The sequence below is a fragment of the Arachis stenosperma genome, chromosome 1 (assembly GCF_014773155.1).
Source record: "Arachis stenosperma cultivar V10309 chromosome 1, arast.V10309.gnm1.PFL2, whole genome shotgun sequence".
Lineage (NCBI taxonomy): Eukaryota > Viridiplantae > Streptophyta > Magnoliopsida > Fabales > Fabaceae > Arachis > Arachis stenosperma.
In genome coordinates, this window is record NC_080377.1 from 87,007,924 (window position 1) to 87,017,867 (window position 9,944).

Below are 9,944 nucleotides of genomic sequence, written 5' to 3' on the forward strand. Positions count from 1 at the left end.
CAATACAAAATTACCCTTTTATTCATCCAATGTCCCAAGGTTCCCACACTTGAATGATACTCACACACTCTAGCCTAAGCTAATCAAAGATCCAAATAAGGACATTTATTATTTTTCGCTTTAAGGCTTGTAATGTGCTAAAATTAAGAACAAGTGGGTTAAGCGTTGGCTCAAATTGGCTAACAAAGGAATATAAAAGGTTGGCTATTTGGATAAGTGAGTTGAATGAAATGATGGCCTCAATCATATAAATGCATGAATACACAAAATAATGGACATAAAGAATCAAACAAATTAAAGATTACAATCATAGAAAGAGAATAATGCACACAAGAAGGAAAATAAGTGGTTATAAGATGTAACCACACCATTAGGCTCAAATCTCACTTGCTTGTGTTCTTAGCTCAAAAATATGATCCACAATATATATATATTTCAAGCAAGTTCTATGAAAAATTTTCACTCAAATCAATTAAGGTGCCCTATAGATAGAAATCTGCCTATAGATAGAAATCTTGAAAATTTTCATTATTTTGACTAAGCTTATTGTGTATACATATGCAAAAATTAAGAGAATGCAAGTAAAAATCCTAAAATCCTAGAATGAAATGCAAAAGTGTTGGGATTAGAAACTTGTCACCCGAAATCGTCGAACGGTCGGACGACCTCCCCACACTTAAAAGTTTGCACCGTCCTCGGTGCACTCAAAGATGAGCAAGGGGGTACGACGACTCTCCGGATTGCTACGTGTTCTTTAGTCTTGCTTCCGTTATTGCTCGTGGTGTATTCATCATGAAAAACAAAAATATAACACCATAAGGTAGGGTAATACAAAAGCAAGGAAGCATAATTGTTGGAATGAGGTAAATCACTAGAATTGAGTGAATGAATTATTGTGACATTAATGACAAATAAGTGTGTGAATTCTAAATTGCGCGGTTTAGAACACACATTAGCATAAAAGTTATGTCACAAAAGAAGCATGTACTTTACTCATTCTAGTATGCTTGAGATGCTTTAAGTGAACTTGTAAGGTAAAACAAGCATTAAAGAAGCATGAAAGCATTCAAGCCAAACACATATGGATGCATCTAATCATAAAATACAATGTATTAAGGTAAATGCACAACATCATCCATCAAGAGGTTGCCTAATCACAAAATAAGGCTCAAATCACATGGTGGCCAAATCATGTAATTCAAGAAGAGTTACAAGCTCGAAGGCAATTCTCATCACTTGGTATTTTTCAAAAGATAAGCATGAAAAACTCAAGACCAAGTAGCAAAATATAACCTCAATCATAGGATCCAACAAAGATTATCTAAAAATATTAATGCTAAATAAGCATTTAGGCAATAAGGGGGAAGAAATGCATAGTAAACAAAGTCAATAATCCAACACTTATGATGAAAAGAGAGAAAATAAAATGAAAACTAAACTAAAACTAACTAACAAACTAACCGACTAACTAATTAACTAACTAAAATAAATGGTTATCCATGGTGTTTGGAAGTGTTGGATGAGGGGTAGGAGGGGGGAAGAAGAAAGGAGGAGGAAAGAAATAGAAAGAGGAGAAGAAAAGAAATGTGGTGAAGGAAGGAAATCCACGCGTACGCGCGCATGCCGCGCGCGCGCGGATGGTTTATTTCGAGAGTGGCGCGTACGCGTCATGTGCGCATGCGCGCAAGTGGGGTTGTGCCAAAGGCACAACGTTGGCGTGGCGTAGGCATAACTCTCTGGAAAATGTATGGAATGTGGAACTTCTCAATCCACGCGTACGCACGCATGGCGCGCGTGCGTGGATGGTCCAAAATGCATGATGTGCGCGTACGCGTGAAGTGCGCGTACGCGTGGATGGTGCTCTGTTTTTCAAATTTTTTTTTGTTTGCTATGTTTTTGCACCAATCCAAGCATTCTAAACCTCCAAGCATCTACCAAAATACCATAAAACCTTATTTGACATGATAAAATACTAATTAAACTCAACTAACTAATCTAAACATGAAATTAAACTAGTTCTACCAATATGTACAATAAAAGAAAATGAAAGGATTTTACCATGGTGGGTTGTCTCCCACCTAGCACTTTTGTTTATTGTCCTTAAGTTGGACTTATAGGGAGCTTCTCTCAAGGTGGCTTGTGCTTGTACTCATCTTGGAACTTCCACCAATGCTTGGACTTCCAATAAGCTCCATCATTCAAGATTAATATCTCCAAGCTTTGATGGAGTTCTTCACAAACCATGGGCTCCCAATGTTGATCCTCATGTGTTCCCGGATCCCATATTTTGTCTTCACACCCATCTCCAAGTTGATTATCATTAATCCATGTGGGTGGTGAGCAAGGTGAATTCTCAACAAAGTGACCAAACATCCTTCTAGACCCAAGCAATCTAGTTCTACACCAACTCTTACAATTAAGCTTTGAGTATGCAACCATGATGAACCTAGAATGATATTTCAAACCACTAACCATTTCCTTTTTACTCTTAAAGCCACAAATATATCTTAGTTGACCATCCGTCTCAAGCAAACCATATTCAAGGGGAATAATAAAGCTTGAGCATAAGGAATTTACCCACTTGAATGAGAGAGTGGATGGTGGTGGCTTGGGGAGAGGTATTTCCAATGTGCTAGTAAACTCCACTCCCTTGTTTGCTTCTTTGTCAATCTCCACCTCTACATAAACTTCTTCATTCCCAATCCTTTGTTCATCAACTTCCTCTAACTCTTCTCCATCACTCAAGTCATAAATGGGAGGTTGAGAGAAATCTACCTCCATATCACTTTCAAATTCATTGGGAGAAGGTTCTTCAAATTCAAAGGATTCTTCACCAAGAAGATTGGATGCATGATCTTCATCACCAAGGAAACTCAATTCTTGCTTCATTCCTTCCAAGTCTTCATTCAAAATTGTTTTGGAGATTGTGCACTTTCCTCCTCAACATCAAATTCAATCTTCTTGGAGGGGTTTTCTTCAATTCTAAGTTCCCAAGGGGGTTCCGCATCTCCTAAGTCTTCAACCACTTCTTCCTCTTCTTCAATGGCCATAGGTTCCTCCAATTGTTCTAACACAAAGTAGCATTCCTCATTCTCCACCGGAGTTTCCAATCTCTCCTTCATGCTATGCTTTTCAATTGATTCTCCACATGTAACCATGGGAGTGCCTTGAGTACTCAAATATTGGGAGACTAAATTGCTTACTACCTTGGTCAAAGTAGCCATAAATTCTAGTGTCTCCCTTTGCATTTCTCCTTGCCCTTGAAGTATAAGGCTAAGGATTTCATCCATTGAAGATTGGAGTGGATAAGGGGGTTCATTGTCTTGGAGGAAGGGTTCATTATAGGAAGGTGGTTCTTCTTGGTATGGTGGTGGTGTGTATTGAGGTGGTTCTTGGGAGTAGTAATCTTGGAATTGTGGTTCCATGTATGGTTCATATGGTTCAAAAGGTGGTTGGTGTAGTGGATATGAATCATGGTCATATGGAGGTGTTTGGTGAAAATAGACTTGAGAGTGTGGTTGAGGCTCATGTTGAGGATATGACTCATAGGCATATGGTGGTGGTTCTTGAAAGTCACAAGGAGATTCACCATAGCCATTGGATTGGTGTGCATCATGGAATGGCTCTTCTTCATAGTGCATTGGTGGGGGTTGTTGCCATGAGGATTGATCATAAGCATATGGTTCCTCCCACCTTTGATTATCCCATCCTTGATACATTTCTTCATTGTAATCTCCACTTCCTACAACATAGTTGTAACTACACTCATAGCCAATATGAGAATTCATAGTGGAAAGAGAAAACAAAAATCAAAAGATAGTAGAAAACAAGAGAAATAAAATTCTACAACTAGCAAATAAAGCAAAGAGCAAGATATTTACACTATTCACATATGTACAATAACCAATAACATAACACCATTGCAATTCCCCGGCAACGGCGCCATTTTGACGATTGAATTTTTGACGGTATAGAATTTCACTATTGAAGTCTCGTTGCAAGTATAGTTTCTAAACCAATCAAAAATCCTTTCATACAAAAGATTGTTTGTCACAAGTAACAAACCCCTAATTTTATAAACCAAAGTATTCAAACCTCGGGTCGTTCTCCCTAGGAATTGTAATGAAGTGTCTTGTTATTGGTTGTGAATTATATTTGGGGTTTTTAAGCTTTTGGACAAGAAATATAAATGACAAAGAAAGTAAACTAACAACTAACAAAGCTCTTGGCAAGATATGAGAACTAGAAGTCCTATCTTAATTATCTTCCTCAATTGTGATGACAAATTGTCCATTACTCCCACTTAGTTAACCTCTAGCTATGGAGGAAAGTCAAGTGGATGAATCAATTTGATTCCTCAAGTCCTAATCAACTCCTAAAGGAAAGACTAGCTTTAGAGGCATTCAAATTAATTAGCAACTTCTAATTATCAATCAACAAAGGAGTTAGATAACTCAAGAGTCACTAATTACTCTACCTAAGCCAAGAGGAACAAAACCTACACTAAAATCTAACCAAGCATTTCATCAAACACTTGGAAGGCATGAAAGGAAAGCATAGTAAATTGATAACAAGAATAGAATCTAACAACAATTATTGCAAAGAATTAACAACAACAATCAAAAGAAACACATCTATTATGAATTACCTTGAATTGAATTTGAAGAAAGTAGAAGAAACAAAAGTAGATCTACAACAAAACACAAGAACAACATAAAGGAAAATACAACAAAAGAATGGAAGAAGAGTGAATGTAACAACAAAGAATTGAAAGGTAGAAGTAGAAGAAAGCAAAGATTAAAATCTAGATCTAAGAACTAAACCTAATCCTAATCCTAGAGAGAAGTGAGAGCTTCTCTCTCTAGAAACTACTTCTAAACTAATCCTAAACTAATGGTAACTAGTTTCGTTGATTCCTCTTCAATCCTTGGCTTAAATAGCATCAGAAATGAGTTGGATTGGGCCCACAAGGCTTCTAAAATTGCTGGCCACATGTTGCATTAAGTGAACCAGGTGGCAGCAACGGCGCGTGCGCGTACTATGCGCGTGCGCGCCACCATACGTGTAGCAACTATGACAAATTTTATATCGTTTCGAAGCCCCGGATGTTAGCTTTCTAACCCAACTGGAACCGCATCATTTGGACCTCTGTAGCTCAAGTTATGGTCGTTTAAGTGCGAAGAGGTCGGCTTGACAGCTTTCCGGTTCTTTCATTTCTTCATGAGTTCTCCACCTTTTCATGCTTCTTTCTTCATTCCCTTGATCCAATCTTTGCCTTCTAAATCTGAAATCACTTAGCAAACATATCAAGGCATCTAATGAAATCAAGGAGAATTAAATTTAGCTATTTTAAGATCTAAAAAGCATGTTTTCACTCTTAAGCACAATTAAAGGAGAATATACAAAACCATGCTATTTCATTGAATAAATGTGGGTAAAAGGTGATAAAATCCCCTAAACTCAATCCCAACCACCCCAGGGGATAGTAACCTCCCTGTCATCAGCATCAGGGGGTGGTGGTCGCACATCATCATCCAACCACGGAACATCTGCCAGGGCCGCCATACTCGTGACCAATGTAGGAAATGGAAGTAGGCCACGAATATGCGCCCGCCACATACACTGTCTGATCAGTCTAGGGAAAGAGACCTCCTTCCCCTCCATGACACACCCAATCAGTAGAAGCATCTCCATAGGAATCTCAGAGAAGTGGGTGGTGGGAAGGACGTAGCAAGCAAAGATCATCTGCCAAGTCTTGGCCTCCCTAGTCAAGTGAGTAAACAACATCCCCTTCGGCTTGGTGTTATTGGCATCCATAACCCAAGTAGCCTCTGGTAACCCAATAACAGTCCTGAGTGCCTCATGATCGAAGGTCATACTGTGTATGGCTAACTCAGCCTGCTGGTGGGCACACAGCTCATCAGGGACATGGCGGCACTGTAACGCCTCCTCAATAGCAGTCTCAGTGAGCATAATCTCCCTACCCCTCACCTGAACCGAATCCAGTGTGGGACGGAAGAAGTTGCAGTAGAATTCCTTCACCCAAGATACGTTGATATCCCCCAAATCCCGGTCGACAAAGTCAATACCCAAATCAATGATCCGACCGGAAATAGACCGTCTCACATCAATAGGGAGAAGCAGCTTCTTCTCAATGTTCAGCTTTGTTGTCCGATATTTAGAAAATCGGAGCTCACAGTAGAGATTAGGGAATTTGTCCGGATTGGTGGAAGGTAACTGCTGATTTTCTTTGTCCACATCATTTAAAGGGTTCTTGGCATAATTCTTATAGGTGGAAGGAATGGAGGGGGTGGAGTGTTTTCTCTTTTTGGAGGTAGTGGCTATGGCTTTGCCTTTGTCAGACATCCTGAAAAATATGACAGAATATATAAGACATTTAACATTTAACAAGGAAAGCATGTTCAGGATACAATTGACAAAAATAACCATGATGTTGCAATGAATGTGCAAAAGTGAACAAATGAACCAAGAAAGCAAGTGTCATTAAAAGTAACAACTCATATTTAAGATGCAAGGATATCATCATAATTTTTGAAAGAATTGTTAAAGAGTAAGCGGAAGTTAGGTGGTTAAGGAAATTAATGAGGTTAGAAAAGTGGATTAGTGATATGATGATATCTAAGCATAATAAAAAGAAAAGTTGTGGTTCATGTTCACAAATATTGTGCAAATCCGGGAAATCAAAAGAGAAACGGAATTTTGCCCAAAAAATTGGATTAAAGACCAAAATAAACTAATTTCCTTGAAAATCGGGCAGCATTCCGGCTTAAAATCGGACGTTCCCGGATAGCAAAGTAGCACAATTAGCATAAAAACAACATTAAACAAGCACAGTAGCAATGGTATAGTAATCAGGCAACAAGAAATTGCATAAGAACAGTCCAAAAGCAGCATACAATTTCCAAATAACCAGACAACAAGTAAGCACATACGGAGCACTTATCAGGCCTAAAATCCTCTATCCAGCCCTAGCTACCTAACCGCAATTATTTCTATCTAACCTAACATACAAAATCTGCAGTCAAACTAATTAACATGCAATTATAGTAATTAATCAAAATGAACAGTAAAAGGAAAAAAAAACAGAAAAATAACAAGCTGGAGTAGGAACCTGGGAGCAGAGAGGAACGAAGAAAAGAAAGGAAACTGGGGGGTGGTGCCAGGAACTGCGCCGCCGTGGACGGTGGCCGGAAGTGGCAGAAAAGAGTGGCGGTGGGGGTGCTGCGGCCTAGAGAGAGAGAGGAGAGAGGGAGCGGATGAGAGTAGGAAAGGGTGAGTGAATGAGAGAGAGACCGTGAGCAGTGGCGGCTGCGGTGGACGGCGGCGGTAATGGCCGCGGACCGAGGGCGAGGATGAGAAACGGAAGGGAGGGAGAGAGAGAGTGTGAGCGAGTGGTGGTGAAAGAGGGAGAAGAGAAAAGGGTTGGTGGGAACAGTGGCGGAGGTAGGTGGAGCTGCGGCGGCCGGCGCTGCTGCTGCGACGGACGTTGGAGGAGAGAAGAGGAAGAAGATGAAATGAGGAGGGGGAGAAGTGCGCTGCGGCGCAACGCTCTTCGCGTATTAGGGTTCCCATTTTTTTGAATCGGCGCGGGCGCGCACCATGCGCGTCCGCGTCCATTGAGTCAACTAGGGATCTGCGCGTGCGCGCAAAGCGCGCCTGAACGTGGATGAGCAAAATGGGAAAGGACGCGTGCGCGTACAATGCGCGCACGCGTGCATGGGGTTGGGCTAGGGGCTTAGAGTTGGCCCAACGCAGGCTTAACTCTCTGGAGAATGGCCTAACAGTCTCGCCACCAGATCGACGCGCACGCGGCATGTACGCGTCCGCGTGCATTGAGAGGAATGGAGATCCACGCGTGAGCGTGCAATGCGCGCTAGCGTGGGATGGCAAAAGTGGTACCGGCGCGTGCGCGTACCCTGCGCGCACGCGTACATGAGATTGGTCCCGAGGCTTAGAATGGGCTTGGAGCACGCCCAACTCTCGGGTCCGTGGCCTAAAGTGGTGGCAGCACACAAGGACGCGCACGCGGCAGGTGCGCGGCCGCGTGTATTGACGACTGGTGTAGTGGCGCGTTAGCGTGATGTGCGCGCTCGCGCAGGTTAAGTTGACCCTGGGGCTTAAGGCTAGCCCAGAAATGGCCCAACTCTTTGGGGTTTGGCTCAATCAATTGCAGCAGCGAATCGGCGCGGACGCGGCATGTGCGCGTCCGCGTGAACGTCCATATTCTTAAGAACGGCGCGCACGCACGTTGTGCGCGTCCGCGTGGATCGAGTTGGGCTCAAGGCATAAGGTTTGCCCAAGGATGGCCCAACTCTCGGGAATGTTGGCTCGTGGTGCATCCACACAAGGACGCGTGCGCGTGAATGGTGCGCTCGCGTCCACTCCCTTCTCTTTTTTTTTTTTCTTTTTCTTTTTTTTCTTTTTCTTTTTTTTTTTCAGAAACAAATTGCTAGGTGCTCCCCTTATTGTTCACAACTCTTATTCACTCAACCATCATGCAATTCACAAAAATGCAATTTTGATATTATTCATCTACAAACAAATTGTATATGACTAAGCTAACAATTAAATTGTACAAACAAATTTGTATGAAACATTTACCTACAATGGTAACTCAAATTACTTATTAAGTAAATGTAAAAGATTGGAAAGAGTTTACCATGGTGGGGTGTCTCCCACCTAGCACTTTTAGTTTAAGTCCTTAAGTTGGACATTTGGGAGGCCTGTTGTCATGGTGGCTTAAGCTTGTACTCATCCTTGAATCTCCAAGGATTTTTGCTCTTCAAATGGTTGACAGAAATTCCAACCAAATTCACCATCCTTGGGCAAAGTTCTACCCAAGAAATGAGCTTCGATCCGGGATCCCATATCTTATTTTCGCATCCATCCGTTAGTTGAGTTTCATGACTTAGACGGATGGTTGGATGGCATAAATGTGGTTGACACATAGAATTCTCTTTATTCCACCAATGCTTCCTTTTAGATCCATACAAAGTAATCCTTGTCCCAACATCATCTCTATATCTTGAGGCCTTGACCTTAATGAGCTTAACACCTACTTTCCAACCACTACACAACTCATTCTTACTTTTAATTCCACAAAGAGTTCTAAGTTGACCATCATTTTCAATCAAACCATATTCAAGTGAGAAATTAAAGCTTAGAGATAGAGATTGTACCCACTTAAATGTTGTGTTGGATGGTAACTTGGGAAGGGAGGCTTCCCCACACTTAGACAATGCAAGGTCCACTTCCTTGTGCTCTTCTTTGATTGTTTCCACCTCTTCATAATTTTCTTCAATTTCAACCTCATCGTCTTTGTTACGTGGCTTGGTGTTATCTTCAAGAACTTCATCTTGTTTAATGAGAGGCGCTTCAATTTTGGATAAAAATTCATTGATGCATGAGTTCATCTCTTGATCAACCTCTTCATATTCTTCAATTTCAATATGCACCGTGCCATTTCCGTCTTCCTTGGGAGGTTGTGCACACTCTTCGATAATTTCAACTCCATGTCCAATGGAAGAGGATTTCATTATAGAGAGAAATTCATCCATGATTGAATCCATCTCTTGATAAGCCTCTTCTAGGTCTTTAATGATGGTATGCCTTGGAGGTTGCGCATTTGATTCCTCATTCTTCACCGGATTCTCCAATTTCTCCTTCATACTTTGCTCTTCTTTAGGTTTTTCACATGTGGTCATGGAAGTACCTTGAGTGTTCAAGCATTGGTAGGCTAAGGTAGACACTACCTTGGTCAAGTTGGTCACAAACTCAAGTGTATCCCGCTTCATGGCTTCTTGTCCTTGAAGTAACAAAGTAAGAGGGTCGTCTATTGGGGCTTGTGGTGGATATGAAGGTTCATCATTTTGGAGAGAGGGTTCATAATAGGAAGGTGGTTCTTCTTGGTAAGGTTGTGGAGA